At 39.6% G+C, this 13,661-nt stretch overlaps 1 protein-coding gene across 9 annotated transcripts in view; it reads right to left on the reverse strand.

Moving 5' to 3' along the window:
• Nucleotides 1–13,661, reverse strand: part of Arhgap12 (Rho GTPase activating protein 12) — a 97,339-nt gene that overhangs the window by 62,101 nt on the left and 21,577 nt on the right. The window lies entirely within an intron of this gene.

The raw sequence follows: 13,661 nt of genomic DNA on the forward strand, positions 1-13,661 counted from the left end.
TCTGCAAACTGCCTGTCTACAGCTTCTTTGGGGGAACTCTTTTTCAAATTCTAGCTATATATTTAGATCAGCTTCAATAATGTCCCTGGACGTAAGTCCAACCCTTGGCCACTAAAAACAGTACAAGCACTGTCTCAAGTCAAGTCAAGTCAAGCTAGACTCCTCCAAGGTTTGCTCCATTAGAACTAAAGGGGGAAAAAAACCAGATTGTTGAACAGAAAAATTAAGAGTAGGCCCGGTGGTGGTGGTGCACGCCTTTAATCCCAGCACTCAGGAGGCAGAGGCTGGCAGATCTCTGTGAGCTCAAGGCCAGCCTGGTCTACAGAGTGAGTTCCAGGAAAGCCAACAAGGCTAAACTTTGTTTACACCAAAAGAAACCCTGTCTCAGAAAAAAAAAAAAAGAAAGGAAGAAAGGAAAGGAAGGAAGGATGGGGAAAAAAAGTTAGGAGTATATCTGGCAGAAGCTGGTAACTTGCCTCTAGTTATGGGGATGAATCAACATCATGGACAGACAACCACGGCTAAGAGAATTCTCACAGGGTCCCTATTCCAAACCTAATGCCGGGTGAAAACACCATTCTGTAGTTCACTTTCAGAAACCAGGAAGCTCTTTTAACTAAACTACTCATGACCAAGTTTCTAGTACTTAGTAAGCATTCTGACTAACACACAAATATGAACGCAGGGTGTGGGGATACAAACAAATATAAAAATAAAACTAAGAAGAAAAAAGAGCAAGTACAATTTAGAAGAAAGATAAAACAGACCAGTTTGTCTCAGCAAAGAGATAATGAACTAGGCATGGTGCAAGCCTGTAATCCCAGCATTTGGGAGATGAAGTCAGAAGGATCACAGGTTCAGGGCCAAGCAATACTATTCTGTGAAATCCTGTCTCCAAAAAAGGTAAAGAAGGAATGGAGGGGAAATGTTGAGGAAAAATACAAGCAGGGACCACTGACACGATGTGAGGAGAACACAGAGGGCTTTCATGTGGCCTGTGAGCTAATAAAACCGTATGTATGAACACACATACAAGCACTCTCTTAGAAGACAATTAACAGCTTTGTGCTAGACCCTAAAAAAGGTCTCTATCAAGTGAGGAAGGAGCCTTAGGAACAGAGCTATCTCCAAATAAAGGAAGTTTTTTGCTCCAGGGGAGCTGACTAAAGTATTTGTGTTCTAGTATCAACAGGTTCTTAGAGAAAGACCCCAGTTGTTATCTCCTGTGGGGTGGGGGTTGCCAAAGTAACAAGATCAGTCCTCCCAACTGAGTCAGTTTCTTCTTCCAGGTTGATGCAAATGTAATTTAAAGCCTGTCTTGCTCCACTCCCAAACTTTCTTCAACCTATTCATCTTTGGTTCAAATTTCTTGAAGTTTTGCTGTTTTTTTACTCTGTAATTACTTGGTCCAGATCACGCTAATTTGGGTCTTTGGACATTATGAAACTACAGTAAAATGTGATATAAATATGAATTTCCTAAAAGGGGGTCACAGTTTCCATGAAGTTTCAAGTCTTCTGGTTTTCTGAGTACACAACGAAATAAAAATCTAAGAATTATTATTCTTTCCTGCTTTTTAAAATAAAAAATTAAGTAACAAGATTTGACATGCAGATGAACGACTACAGTAGGAAGCCAAAATAGAAAACAGCACCTCCAGGATGTTATTTAGAAAGGAAGGCACAGTTTTGTCTAAATGTGGTTTGCTTAATCTCACTTAGGTTGGTTTATAAACCAAAATTGATCAAACTAATAACAACTTTTCCCACATCACTGTTTAGTTTGTCTTCTTCCTATCACAGAATTTGTGGGTTTGTATCATCTGTTAATCTCAGAATTTATAGATGTGTTTAATGGGAAATAGGAAAAAGTACATTTATTCTTCCTGAAATTGAAAATGATTGGTCTATTTAAAATATAAATTTGTTTTTGTTTTTTTAAGACAGGGTTTCTCTATGTAAATGCCCTGGCTGTCCTGGAACTCAGTCTGGCCTTGAATTCACAGAGATCGGCCTGCCTCTGTCTCCTGACCTCTGGAATTAAAGGCGTGTGCCAACACTGTCCAGTCATCAATTCAGAGATTGAGTTAAGAGACATAGATGAATGTTGCTTGCTTCTGCTTGGAAAACAGTACTACTTGTAAGAACACTGTTATTTCCTTTTGTTACTTATTGTATGTATGTGCCACAGTACACATTGTGGAGATCACAGGACAACTTTGTAGAAATTGGTTTTTTACTCCTACAGTGTGGATCCTGAGAATGGAACCCCAGTTATTAGGTCTGGTCCAAGTGCCTTTAGTCACTAAGCCATCTTGTCTACCCGACAGAACACACCCTTTAAAAAAGAAGGTAATTTACCCTTGAAGAAGTTGTAATTGAATATAGAGACTCCACAATTTGAACATGATAGGGAGCATGGTCACATGCAGGCAAATGCTGGATAAATAGTTGCGAGTCCCTGCAGGCAACAGGAAATCGACTGAACAGTCCCACTGAGGGAAGCTTGAGCAAGAGAGACCTCAAAGCCCATCCCCACAGTGACACATTTCCTCCAGCAAGGCCACACCTCCTTATAGAGTCACTCCTTTTGGAGGCCATTTTCTTTCAAACCACCATCCCCGTTCTCTGCTGACTTTGTTCTTAGATCTTCCCCACCAGGCAAGTGGGGTCAGTGGAGGCTCTCAGCTTCCCAAAGCTTAGAGAGATGTGCCTTGACACCTGCCTGGTCTTCTACTTAATGAAGCTTTATTGCTTGGAATGGGTTCAAAGTCAAGAGTCTTCATTTGGGGAGAGGGCTACTACAGTACTACTCTCTAGCACTCCTGGAGCAGATCTCTGCCTCTCTGATGAGTTTCTTAAGACCCAAACCTGGCATAGATAAAGTGATTTTCTGTAGTTCTTGTTGTAATCTTATGGAGTTTAAGTTCTAATTGTCATACTTAGGAAGAAACCTGTTTGTAAACTGCAACTGTCTCTTGAGCACAAGTGTAAATGCTGTTTAATTTTCTTTCTTTTAAATTTAAGAAAGAATGATGTTTGAATTTGAGTTTGGACAAACGTAGGTTTTGACTATCATACTGCTTTGATGTATGACCTCAGACAAGCCATTTAATCTCAGAGCCTCAAGTTTTTCTTTGTTGCTAGGTTTAAATGGGATCTGGTGTGTGTACAAAATTACTTTTGAGTCTGGTACAGGAGGAGCAAAAGTGGCATAATGTTAAGTTGTATTTACTCCTTATCAACGTACATACATTGTGGTGTCAGAAATCACAATGACCAAGCACAGATGAGTGTAAAGTTCCCACTGTAGTGCAGGAGAATTATCTGTATTCTGTCAATCATGTATTTTAATAAAATGCTGATTGGCCAGGCAGGAAGTATAGGCAGGTCAACCAGACAGGAAGTAGAGGAGGGGCAATGAGAACAGAAGAATGCTAGAAAGGAGGAAGCCCATTCCTCTCACTACTGCGCAGACCACCAAAGAAGCAGGATGTAATCTACCCAGCTGAGAAAGGTACCAAGCCATGTGGCTAACATAGATAAGAACAATGGGTTAATATAAGCTACAGAGCTAATAAGTAGCCTGAGCTAATGGGCCAATCAGTTTTATAACAACTTATGGAGATCTCTGTGTGACTTTCTTTGAGACTTGCCGGCTGTGGGGTACCAGGCAGGACAGAAACCCCAACAAGCCAGCCTTCATGTTACACCACTGCACTGTTTTTCTATCATTTTAAGGGACTGCGGGGGGGGGGGGGGGGGAGTAAAACTCTACCGAATTACTCTGAATGTTTTCGGAAGTAGGAGGTAAAACCTGAGTGTCAGAGTGAGCTTCACATTACACCCCTAATTATGATTGATAGATTCGGTTGTATGATGTGCTTTTTGTAGAGAAACTGAGGTAAAATCACTCAAAAAAGGAGATGTTTAGCTGGCAGAGTCCAAGTTAGCTGATGCTGCGCATAATCTTCTGTGGCTTGCTGGGGAGCTATACTGTTGTCCCCTTGCTTAGAATGTATTAAATTATAACTGTACTTAGCTCTTTAAAAGGTAGGAATAATTAATTTGAGACAGTCATGAACGGTTTAGCTTGTCACTTGTATCTTTAGAAAGTAAAACTAGAAAAGCTGGAAACTAAAACTGGCTTTATTTTGTTCTGTTTTTCGAGACAGGGTTTCTCTGTGTAACAGCCCTAGCTGTCCTAGAACTAGCTCTATAGACCAGGCTGGCCTCAAACTCTCAGAGATCCACCTGCTTCTGCCTTCTGAGTGCTGGGATTAAAGACTTGTGCCAACACTGTCCAGTTACTTTTATTTATTAAAAAAATAACATATATTTGTTTGTATATGAGTCTGGGGAGCATACCCATGTGCCATGGCACATACTGAGGGCAGAAGACAACTTGCAGGAATTAGTTCTCTCCTTCTGTTAATGCTGAAATTTGCCAGGAAAAAAAAAAAAAAGCTCCACCATTTTGGCCAAATTAAAGCAAGCATTAAAGTGTTGAATACTGACCAAGATGGAATTTTGTCAGGATCCTCACCTGGAAACTTGCCTGGTAAGTGGCCTCCAAACATAGGTTGGTGGGGCTTATATGGACAAAACTCATAGGTCACTGTACTTTCCCATGAGGCTTTGTTGCTATTTTCCAAGAGCTACCAACTCCCAGCAACCCAAGAAGTTACCTGGTCCTTGAGCAGATGGGGCTTACAGGTTAACTTAGGGTCTGAAACTTCAACCATGTGGGTCCTGGGAAGCAAACTCAGGTCATGAGATTTGGTGGAAGTGCCCTTACCATCTCCCCAATCATAATATTAACTTTAAATAACTAAAAAGATAAAATACTGAGAATAAGAATCAAGAAGAGGGCGTCTCTTGTGCTTGGGACAGGTCAGTTAGAAACTGAAGATATATGTAGTAGTCCTTTAATGATGCCTGCCTATATGAAAGTAAAAGTATTGCCAGGCAGTGATGGAGCGCGCCTTTAATACCAGTGATCCCAGCACTCTGGAGGCAGAGGCTGAGGCAGGCAGATATCTGTGAGTTTGAAGCCAACCTGGTCTACAGAGTGAAATCCAGAACAGTCAGGACTGTTTGGGAGAAACCTGGTCTCGAAAAACAAAACAAGGAAGAGCAGTGCCATCTCTAGGCAGACACAAGCCAGGAAACAAGAGAGCAAACCTCACTCTTCCATGGTTTCTGCCTTAAGCTCCTCTGCCTTGGCTTCCTCTGGTGATGGGCTGTAACTTAGAGGCCAAATAAATCCTTTCCCTCCCAAGTTACTTTTGATCATGGTGTTTTATCATAGAGTAAAAAGCTAACTAGAGCAATATGTGTATGGAGAGAAACAGAAACACACACTTTAGAACTTTAATCATGGGGCAATTAAGAAGATACTATACAGTATGCTCAGCATCAGAATGGAGCAATGAAAAGATGAAGACTACTTGAAGTACTTGATCTTTGACAGAACCTGGCTATGCAGCCCAGGCCAACCTCAAATTCCAGATCATCCTATTAATAGTTAGCCAATCCCATCAACAAAAAGAAAGCAGAAGATAAAAATAAACAGAGCCTTAGGTACCCATGAAACCATAATAAATGATCTAGCATTCATTCAATTGTCAAAGTCCCAAAAAGAGAGAGGGGGGTAGAGAAAAAAAGCGAAGAGAGCACAGGACTGAAAAAGAAAAAAAAATGTAGAATGTCAGAAACTTATCAAACGTGCAGTGGGGAGAGTATAGAGCAAACTACAAAGAGGATAAATGCACAAAGATCCACTCTAAAAATCATCACAGCCAAATTAAAAAACAAGAAAAATATGAAAGCAGTTACAAGAGAAACAGGGCTCACTTGAAAAAGAAAGTTTCAAAAAAAAAAAAAAAGGCTTCTCATCAAAAACCATAGAAGCCAGAAGGTATGAGTGTTTTTGAAGAGTTGGCAAAAAAGAAGAACTGCCCAGAATTGTGTGGTTATCAAAAGCTTCAAGAATAACGAGAAACCAAAATATCCTCAGATGACAGAAAACTAAGAACTTGCCCTAAATGAGTAATCAAGGCTACTGGTTCTCTAGGCAAAGCAGAAATGATGAAAAGAAACCTGGACTGTAAAGGGAGAAGAGAGGATTCTGAATTCACCTCTCTACTCTAGACTGCATTTGGCAGCTGCAATGAAAACAACAGTGTGAGGGCGTCTCTTGTGCTTGGGACAGGTCAGTTAGAAATGGTAGAATAAAGAAGTCCAGGCAGGATGAACTCATGGTTTACTCAAACTGGCACTATGACACTAGCGGAACAACAAGCCATGCCAGTATACACAATGCTTGGAGCAAGCACTAAAAACTACACAAAGGAGCCGGGAGGTGGTGGCACACACCTTTAATTCCAGTACTCGGGAGACAGAGACAGGTGGATCTCTGTGAGTTCTAGGCCAGCCTAATCTACAAGAACTAGTTCCAGGACAGCCAGGGCTGTTACACAGAGAAACCCTGTCTCAAAGACAACAACAACAACAAAAACAAAACAAACAAACAAAAAAAAAACACCTACACAAATGTCAGGAACTCTAAAAATTGCCACAAGAAAGCTAGTGTCTTCTTACACTAGTCTGTTTCTTCTTAAACAGAAAACAAAATGTAAAATGGAAGACTTAAGGTTTAGCAATCGATAATTACTTAAATTCAACATTCTGTGGCCCCTAAAAGACAAAGATTGGCAGAACAGACTGAAGAGGAAGAATTTAAAAGGCCTCCCTATATGTTTTTATAAGAGCAGATTAAGTAGATAGCAAAGAAAGCTGCCAGAAACTGATTATGAATATTTATAAAGGCATCAAATGTAGAGGAAAGCATAACAATCTGGAAAAGTGTATGTGCCAAAGTTGCCACAGGAAATGATACTGAAAATATATGGACCCATGTAGAAAGACTTGAGAAGACAGACCCACTTACCAACCTTTAGCAAGCAGGTATAAAATCAGCAAGACTACAAAAGGCTCAACACCATCAAACTAAAGGGTCTCATCAAAATTATAGACTAACAACATAATACACTATTTCAATATCTATAGAATATATTCCAAGATCCTATCCTGGACATTTAACAACTCTCAATACTTTTTAAAAAAAAAATTAAATCACAGATTGTTACTCAAGTACTAAGGAACCAAACCACAAACCAGTAATACAAAAGTGAAAAAAAAAATCCAAATCTCTAAACAAGATACTTCCCCAGCATCCCAAGAACATAAAAGCACATCTTGAGAATTTTTAAATGCACTGAATTCAACAGTATGAAGACAAAATACAGCACATTTACTGGAGAAAGTTAAAGCAGTGCTGGACTTACAGCAACAAATGCTCATATTAGGAAACGGGTAAGTTTCAAACCAGTTAGCTAAGCTTCCACTTCAAAAAGCTGGAGTGGGGGGCTGGAGAGATGGCTCAGTGGTTAAGAGCATTGCCTGCTCTTCCAAAGGTTCTGAGTTCAATTCCCAGCAACCACATGGTGGCTCACAACCATCTGTAATGAGATCTGGTGCCCTCTTCTGGCCTGCAGGCATACACGCAGACAGAATATTGTATACATAATAAATAAATAAATTTTTAAAAAAAGCTGGGGTGGAATAGGAATATACCAATGAAAAAGAATCAAAGCTAGTGCTTGGGCGTGGTGGCGCACACCTTTAACTGGATTTCTGTCAATTCGAGGCCAGTCTGCTGATCTATAAAGCGAGTTCAAGCTGTTAAACAGAGAAACCCTGTCTCAAAAAGTAAAAAATAAAAAATAAAGAGGGGGAACAACAACAACCATAGCTAGCTAGGCATGGTGAGAAATATCTTAATTTTCCTAGAAAGACTGGGAGTTCAAGGTCATCTTACTGCACAATTCAAAGCTAAGTTGGGCCTCAAGAAACCCTGCCTCAAAAATAAAACAAAACAATGAAGAGAAATCATGAGATTTATCACAGGAAAACAAAGAAAATCAATGAAACAAGTACTGTGCTACTTGAAAAGATGGATAAAACTGACAAACCCTTGCAACACTAACAAAGAAAACTGAGGGGAAAGAAATATAACATGGCGAATGAAATACAAAGTATCAGTGAAGGCACTGTACATAGGGAAATGGCAATAACACTGCCAGGACTAACTTCAATGAAACCAACCAATTCCTTAAAGGGAAGACCCCCAAAATGAAACTAATAATTTTTAATATCCCAATAACTATTATAAGAAACCTTTTTTTTAACTATGAAAAGAAAAGTAACTAATCCAACAAGCGCTCACATTTCTTGAACTTCCCCTTCACACTGATTGAATCAGGTTGTGAAGTCAAGCTCCACCAATGGGGTGAGTTGCAGTCACCATTTAAAATCAGGATAAAAAGATAGAAGTTATCTTTGCAAGTGCACTTGCTAGCTCTAATGGGTTCTGGTACACTCTTTTTACAAAGACTTGTAAATGTATCCTTGTCAAGCTACATTTACTTTTTCCTGTGTTCTTTGTTTCTAACATTATTAAAGTAAGCAAATGAGATGATAACCAAGAGGATTTGTAGAAAAACACTATCAAAACTATGCATCCTCTCACTAAGCACAAAAGAGGAATACTTCCCCACTCATTCATTGATATCCTGACTAATGAGCAACAGGTCAAGCACAAAAAAAGCAAGCCAACATCTTCTAAATACAAATGTAAAAGAAAATTTAATAGATTTCAGCAATACATAGGATCATTGACCAATAAGACCATTCATGTGACCATGACCAAAAATATTATCAGCTAGGAAGGATGTTGAGTGTTCAAAAAGTAATCAATATATTATATATTAATAAGCTAAACAGCAGATAAATACAAGATGGCTCAGTGGATAAGCTTTTGTCACAAGAGACTACCTGAATTTGATCCCTAGAACAATGGTAGGAGAAATCCAGTTGACTTCCATATGTATAGTTCACGCTCAACAAACATTAATTTTAATTTATTTTACTCACAATCTTATCGACTTCCAATTTTAGTTCTAACTTGCAGAAAATGTCAAAATCATCACTCTCTTAACATCAAGACAAAACCAAAAATCAAACAATTCATGATTTCTAGCACCCATTAGACAACCAAGGTTTCATGTCAAACTACTGCCCCAACATTTGGAAGGGTAAATCTAGAGTTGCAGAAGAGTAAACAAAAACTACTAGAGTTACAAACTGGTTGGAACACCTAATAGAATCATGATGAATTAATGGACACACTACAGGGACTACTGTCTGTGAGAGACCTGGACTTTGGTAGGGATTATTTCCAAGTCCACCACCAGGTTCCTTCAGTAAAGGTTCCACAAAAACATGTCTATGGCTGCTAAGAGGAAAAAAGGTAACCCTCTAAGTCCAGCCAGTCCTGCTAATAACGACCAACTGTCTAAGGAAAAAAAAAAAACTTCAGCAGAGTTTATCCAGCCTGGAGAAACTGATCACTACACTCCAAAGCCCTCAGAAGAGGCTCTGGTCTTCCCTGAGGGAAAGGGCAAAACTGAGAGACATGGGAAAGACACAGCCCAATAGCACACAGTGTAAAACTGAGACTCAATCACAGGATTACAGAATACTAGGACACCTTCCCCACTGTGGGCTTTCTTCTGTGGACCACAGAGGAAGAACTTCAAGAAGCAAGTACCTAAGGAGGGGAGCTGTCAGAAGAGGCTTGGCACAGTGCACACACTTGTGACCCTAGCACTTGGAAGAGGGAAGTAGGAGGAAGTTAAATGTCAGTCTTGTAAGTCTCAGGCCAGTGTAGGCTACACTGGGGGGAGGGGGGGGCGGAATACCCTGTCCCCAAAAAACAAAGAAACTGAGCCAAACCCACAGATACTTGAATTTCAAGTGTCTAGTATGTACAACCAGAACAAACATTAAACACAGACCAATTTCTGGCCAAATTAGTCTACCACCTCACACTATAGGCCTATTTAATTCAGTTACTATTACTTGATACATATCTGATACATCTCAACCAAAAATTGCAAGGCATGCTGAAAAGTAACAAAACACAGTAACAAAATCAAGTAACACACTCAAACTTGGATACAGTACAGATGCTAGATTTACCAGACAGGGAACTTAAGATATTATTATTATGGAAAAATGGAAAATACACAAAGACAAATGAGTAATATAAACAAATTTTTAAAAATCTTACCAAAGAATCAAAATGCAAACAAGAAGTTAAAAAAACTTTAACATAAATAGAAGATGACTGATGGTAAGAACAGCAGACTGAACATGGCTGAGTAGAAGCTGCCTGAAGATATGCCAATACAAGTTTTCCAAACTGAAAACAGGATAAGAACCAAAACATCTACGCATATGTGTATCATATTCAAGCTACAAAAGCCAAAAATGAAAGGAAATCTTGAAAGACAGCAGAAAAAAAAATTTATAGAGGAACAAAGACAAGAATCACACTTCTCTCCCAGAAACCATGCTTTAAAAAAGAGAGAAAAATTTGAAAGAAAAACAATAACAAAACAAAAATCCAGATTTCTGTACATACAGCATACTTTAAATTTCACCCTAATTATGTATATATATACCCATGTGAAGGGGTGTGTGTGTGTGTGTGTGTGTGTGTGTGTGTGTGTGTGTGTGTGTGTGTACAGGTACCCATGGAGGCCAAAGTTGCCATATCACCTGGAACTGGAGTTACAAATGATAGTGAGCCACCTAATATCCTGGGAACTGAACTCAGACCCTCTGCAAGAACAATATGCATTTTTACCTATTCAACCATCCTCCAGCTATAACCTTTCCTTGAGCCAATAAGTTTGGCATTTTCAGCCTGAGGGGAGTAAGAGGAGCATAAATGGATACTACCACTCAAATTGTTGCACAGCCTCACAGACATTACCTACCAGGATCCCAGCTAGTTTATTTGTAGGAATTGGCAAGTTAATTCTAATACTGACACAGAAGTTAAAGGAACCAGAAAATATGCAACTCTCAGAAAAAACACAAAGGAAGAAGGCTAACACTTCACAATTTAAAATGCTATAAAACAAGAGCACTCAAGATTATCCCTACTGGTGTAAGGGAGTGTATAAATTACCAGGCAGGTACTAAATGTCCTGAAACAAGGCATTGTGTCTATGGTCAACTGATCTTTCTAGAAGGAGTGCTAAGCCACCTGATGAAGCAAATGTCTTTAAACATACTGCACTGCAAGGACTAGACAGTCACTTTTAAAAGAAAACTGAAGGCCAAACATGGTGGTGCACACCTTTAACCCCAGTTCTCAGGAGGCAGAGGCAGGCAGATTTCTTAGCATGGTCTAAAAAATGAGTTCCAGGACAGCCAGAGGGCTACACAGAGAAACCCTGTTGGGGGCGGAGGTGAGGGGGGTGCTTATTTCACACTTTACTTAAAAAGTTACTGAAAACAATTAAAAATCTAAACTATAAAACTGTCAGGAGAAGGCACACAGTAAATCTTCATGACCTCAGACTTGGATTCTTGGATACAACAAAAGCACCAGCAATAACAGTTTTCCTGGAGTGCCAGCCTGCCAGGAAATCCAGATTCTGAACATGCAAGCCTGTATGCTTGTGCAACCAAGTGCTTAAAATACACCTCTACCTTGTGTATGTGTGTACTTACAAAGACACACACGCACCACACATGGACCCTAGTGATTCTGTTTCTTCAAGTATACCTAAAATTGTTCTGCCAAAGCTCCTAGGCTTGGAACAAAGCATGATTCACACAAAGAACTGATAAACTGGAGTTCATCAAAATGAAACACTGGCTCTGGGAAAGACCCAACCAAAAGGATAAAAAGAAAGCTACACAATGGAATAAAATATTTGCAAGTCATCTATTATTGACAGATGACTAATATTCCAGATTATTAAGAACTCTCAAATTCCCATTTAAATGGGAGGTGGTGAGGGGGCTGGGGCAATAGCTCAGTCAGTAAAGGAAGGAGAAATGATGCAACACAGGAAAAGCAGAGTTACAGACCTTCACTAAACAGGGGAAATTCTACGGAAGATGGCTCAGCAGGTAAAAATGCTGACTATCAGAGTACCTAATGACCGAAGTTGGACTCCTCTGAACACATGTAAAAAGCTGGATGCAACCGCAGTGTTACTCATACTCCTGTTCATTCTCCAACAGAAAAGAGGAATGAGCTACATCATCAACAGGATACAACAGTGGGATTTCCAAGATCAGGAACTGGAGACAGCACAACGTCTACCATGCTCTCACTCCTTGACTACTCATTTTAGGAAAGTCTACTTGCTATATTCAAACAGCTGTGAGGAGGCTTAACTAGCAAAATTGTGATGAAGATACCATCTCAGCTTGGCTTGTCAAGAAGACCACAGCCTCAAGAGACCTGAAGCTTCCACTGATGTACTGACCCACAAAAATAGAGAAAGGATGTGTTCTCTATTTTAAGCTGATAAACTCAGTAGTAATTAAGCAGTAACAGACCCCCTTACTATGTGCCTCAATATCCCTGTAACTATTCCTTAACACAATAAGGGGTTTTCCCCTCAGGGTTGAAGAGGTGACTGAATTATGAGCTCTTGCAGAGGACCCAAGGTTTGGTTCCCAGTCCACACATATGACTCACAATCATTCCTTTCCAGTTCCAGGAAATCTGCCACCTTTTCTTCTGACTCTGCAGGCATCAGGCATGCACACGGTGCAGAACCATGCAGGAAAAACGCTCACACATAAAATAAATGAAATTTCCTTAGATTTGGGGTGTAGCTCAGTGGTAGTGTTTGCATAGCATGCACAAAGGCTCACCAAGAGCATTACAAAATGAGTAAATTTCCCCCAAATATCACACAGCTGGCAAATGCTAAAATCATATGAAAATGAAAGCCAGCATTACTGACTACTGTGCAATATGCTCCCTATTTCTATACCATGGCTTTTTTGTGCGGTGTTTGGGGATTTTTTTGCTGTGAAATATACGGCAAAGTGATCTAATAAGAGCAGAGTAAAGTATAAGTGATTCAGCGAAAAAAAAGGAAATGCAAAAGATTTGAGACCATTGCCATGGAGAGTTAAGAGCCTGCCAAAGAACTCTTCTTAAGACTTTCAAACAGTGCTAAAGCACAGAAGAGATCAGGAGCCATCAACTTCCAGTGCAGGAACTTAAGACTATCATAACCAAAAGAACATAGGATTGTTTGTGAGCATAAATATAAAATACAGTCTTCGCTGTGAAACAGTGATTATATCTTTCCAAAGGCCTCCAGGTTCTATAAAGAACTACACATACAAAAATTTCAGAAATCTCTCTCTGTATATATGTTAATATATACACATATTCTATGGACAGGGTCTTACTATGTAGCTCTGGCTGGTATGGAGCTTGCGGTATAGACTCAGAGATCCGCATACCTCTGCCTGACAAATTAAAGGTGTGTGCCTTCACATTCAGCCTCAGCAAACACACATATTCTATATCAGAGTATCACACTAAAACTCAAGAGTCCATAGAAGACAATGATAGTGCTACTTCCTGCCTTGACCTCAAACACTGCAAGTGTCTCCACAGAATCTTCCCATTTCTTTTATTCAATCAAAAATGCTATAAACAGTTATAACTTACAGAACTAGACCATACCTAAAGCAACCTAACTACTAACC

Source organism: Microtus pennsylvanicus, chromosome 4 (genome assembly GCF_037038515.1).
Source record: "Microtus pennsylvanicus isolate mMicPen1 chromosome 4, mMicPen1.hap1, whole genome shotgun sequence".
Classification (NCBI taxonomy): Eukaryota; Metazoa; Chordata; class Mammalia; order Rodentia; family Cricetidae; genus Microtus; species Microtus pennsylvanicus.